This window comes from Rosa rugosa, chromosome 3 (genome assembly GCF_958449725.1).
Source record: "Rosa rugosa chromosome 3, drRosRugo1.1, whole genome shotgun sequence".
Lineage (NCBI taxonomy): Eukaryota > Viridiplantae > Streptophyta > Magnoliopsida > Rosales > Rosaceae > Rosa > Rosa rugosa.
Genome location: NC_084822.1, coordinates 37,521,438 through 37,525,260, shown reverse-complemented (window position 1 = coordinate 37,525,260; position 3,823 = coordinate 37,521,438).

Below are 3,823 nucleotides of genomic sequence, written 5' to 3'. Positions count from 1 at the left end.
TAAGGGCTCATAATGAAATTCAAGCTTTTGTTAATTATTTGTTTCGCACCTTATATGTAAAAAAAAAAATAATAATAATAATAAAATTTACACTTGTAAAAATATTTTTTACGTTTTATACTCACTTGTGTACTTAACTTGTGTCTTATGTACAATGTACTTGCTAATTATACTTGTAGTTTGTAATTCATAGTTACTTGTTATATATTTTGTATTTCTTTGTTAACTATAGTCACTAACTTTATTTAATGGAGGTACCGTCTGGCTGAAATACGTTAAACTCAAGCGCTGCTTGGGAGGCAACCCAATTCAGAAGTTGCCGTGAAGGAGTCTACAAATGCAAATTTGCTTTCTCTTTCCCTATTTCTTTTTATTTTTCAATTTTTTCTCTTTTGTTTTAGTATTTGTTTTCATAAATGCCTTCTATCTATGCTTATTTGTTTCATTGCATGCTTATGATTGATTACATTGAGGACAATGCAATATTTAAGTGTGGGGGAAGGGATTTATACTTTTGTCTTGAGTCATATATATTGAAAAATACAAAAAAAAAAATGGAAAAATGTCAAAAAAAAATTTGTTTATGTTCTTTGTTTTTGAGTCATAGGATGCCTCTCAACTGTCCAGGATGATTCTATATCTCTGAAATTATGGCTAGAAGAGGATCACAATATTGAGATGATTTTAAATTGTATTCTTTGGTTAATTGAGATATATGAAAAATGTATGCATATGTAGTGGATATGGAATTCGTGACCTTGGTACAGAATATGAGCATGTTAAGATGAGTTTTGATTCATAAAAGCCCATGTGAGATATTTGAGCCCATGTCCCTTTTTCTTGGAGTGATAAATGAAAAAAAATAATATATTCTTATTTTCTTGGCGATATTTTGATGATCTCATTATTCCTTCATTTGATTGATTGCTTGTCATAGATTAAGTTTAATGGACTAGAGAATGCTAGAATTCACTCTTATGCTTGTTGAGACTTTTATCAATATATGTCCCTGATTCTGGAAAGGATAGAGGCACCCTAGGAATTACCACCATTGCCAAAATAAGCCTGTGTCCCCATTTGTGCCCGTCGTGGAACCCCCTTAGATAAAACCCCTTTGAGCCTACATTAAGCTTTTTCTTTCATCACCCTTAAAAATCCATCACCTTTAACCTTAGTATAGTTACAATCCTACCATTTGTTCTAAAAACTTAGTGGAGCGATATTTTGAGACATACTACATGGGTTTGGCGTTAAGGATGGAGATTGAGAAGAGGTAAAAGTTCAAGTGTGGGGGTAGACTTGTCCATGAAAAGAAAAAAAAAATGCTGAAAAAAAAATGATAAAAAAATATTGTGTACGGCAAAAGAAAAGAAAAAAAAAATATATGTCTATGGATTTTAGTCCCTCATACTTGGTGAGTTTGGAGATTGTTTTGAATTGAAGGCCCACTATCGAAAAATTTGGTCTTTGTCCAATTCATTAGAATCAAAGGGAGTTTAGAATGAAGACATTAGGCCCTTTTATTTTACCTCTATGGGTGTGACGTTTGCTTTGGTGGATTTCTAGAAGTCTCTCTACATTTACATGAGCACTACTAGGTTTTTAGGATACTTTGTTAAAATTCCTTACCTTTCGTTTTTTTAAACCTTGAGCCTTGACCCCATTACATCCCTTTATAAGACCTTTTTGATCCTTAAGATGGACAACCTTTGATATGTGGAGATGAGTTATAAGAGTTGAACCTATGGCTTGGGTCCATTCGTGCAAGTAGTTGATATCTTTCATGAGATCTTGAAAAATTTATATTCACAAAGTGCTTTTCGTTTCTTATATATGTGAGCTATTTGATTGCCTCAAAATATGTTCTCTCACATATAATTGAGTGATTATAAGCTTTTAAGCATTGCCATAAATCTGAGAGAAGAAAGAGTGGATATACCTTGTGAGGATATGAATCATACTTGTTTGAAACATGCTGAGCTCCACCCCATCACCATTGTTACAACCAAGTCCTACTTATGTATATGTGGATTATGTGTTTGAATTAACTCTCGAATGTCTAAATTGATTCTTGGTTGAGTGCTAATCTTGGTGTTATGAAAGTAAGAGATTTCTGAGACTAAATGTTGAAGGGCAATAGAGTCATTGTTTGTAGTCTTTGTCTTTTCTTTCTTTAAGTTTTCGTTGAGTCTAAGTTTGTGTCCTTGTTTTGATTTTGCTAAGGGACTAGCAAAAGCTAAGTGTGGGAAAATTTGATAGGAGCATTTTAATGCGACATTTTAAATGTTATTTCCTCATATTTACTTAGTTATTTCCTTAAATAAATCCTTCTTGATTAGGAAAGTTTCCATCTTTAGAAAGTTTCTATTTTTAGTAATTTTAATAAAAGTTTCTATTTTCTAGGTACTTTGGAGCAAATGGAGAAGAAATGAGCTTAAAGGCACATGAGAAGCAAGGGAACGTTGGAAATGATAGAGGAAAGACACGAGAGCTGCAGAAATGAGCTGAAACGAAGAAATGAAGTTTTCCTGGTCCAACCAGGAAATCCTGTTCAAAATAGGAAACTTTGTCAAAGCAAGACTCCTGAGTCAACCAGGAAGCATGGTCGGAAAAATGAAGAGAAATGTCAAAAAAATGAGGAGTCCTGATGACAATAGGATACCTGGGTGGACTAGGAGAGCCCAAGAACAAGCTCAAAACGTCCTCTATAAAGGTGATATGGATTGGGAGTCATTTTTGGCAAGAAAAGATGGTTAAAAATCAGATTTTGGGTCCGTATTAGATGCAAACTGATTTTGGCCGAATTTCAAGAATATATATTGATGGGAAAATTTCACAAACAGTACACAAAGTAAAGGGCACTAATAATTCTTATACATAAAGTTCCAAACCAAACATTTCGGTACACGAAATCTGAAACTCGACCCACTATCAGTACACGACGTCAATTTTTGACACCAAAATGTCCATTATGCCCTCAGTTCTTTTTTTTTTTTAATAATTTTTTTTTCTGTTATTTTTTTTTTCCTTCGTTTTTATCTCTTTCTTCTTCCTTCTTCCGGCTCCACGAAACCCACCTCTGTTTTCATGTGAGAAGAAGCCCGAGCTCACCCACCTCTGTTAACTTCTCAGCCACCAAAATAAGATAACACAGGTGCCCATCCGCTGGAATACAACAAGCATTACCAAAAGGAAGCTTAGAAACTAGCTTATCTGAAGCATCCTTATCGAGTCTAGTATCCATTAAACAGAAAACATCAAGAGCAACTGAAGAAGACAGAAAGGTTGCTTGAGGGAGAAAACCTGGCCGTGAACAACCACGGCAATTCCAACTTAGGATTGTCATTCTAAACTGTTGAAAGAAGAAGGTTCTGCATTGGATTTTTTAACAGAGTCTCTGCCTCGTTTACAAGGACTTATGAAGAAAGATAAAAAATAAGGAGTCACATAATCTTGACTAGAGGTATGTAAATTTATGCTAGAGTTGAATCCGGAAAAACAAGTACACCATAAGCCTAAGCTTGTAATATGCAGATTAACAAAATCAAGAACAAACAGAGAGCCAATAAAATTAATTGAGCAAAAGTAAAAGACAAATTAACTTGGCCTTCACGAACTCAAAGCTACAATTAAACATTAATTGATAATTATCCAAGCTGAAGGAGAGAGCAGAGTGACCAATTGTATAGGTAAGAACTTGAACCCAACTCACCGTCATAAGTAAAACCCAATTGAATGCAAGGGGGCATCTGCAATCCTCAAAGCCAAAGAGGCGCGGAGCCATCGAGGAGTAGAAATAACCTGAGCACAAATGGATATCGAA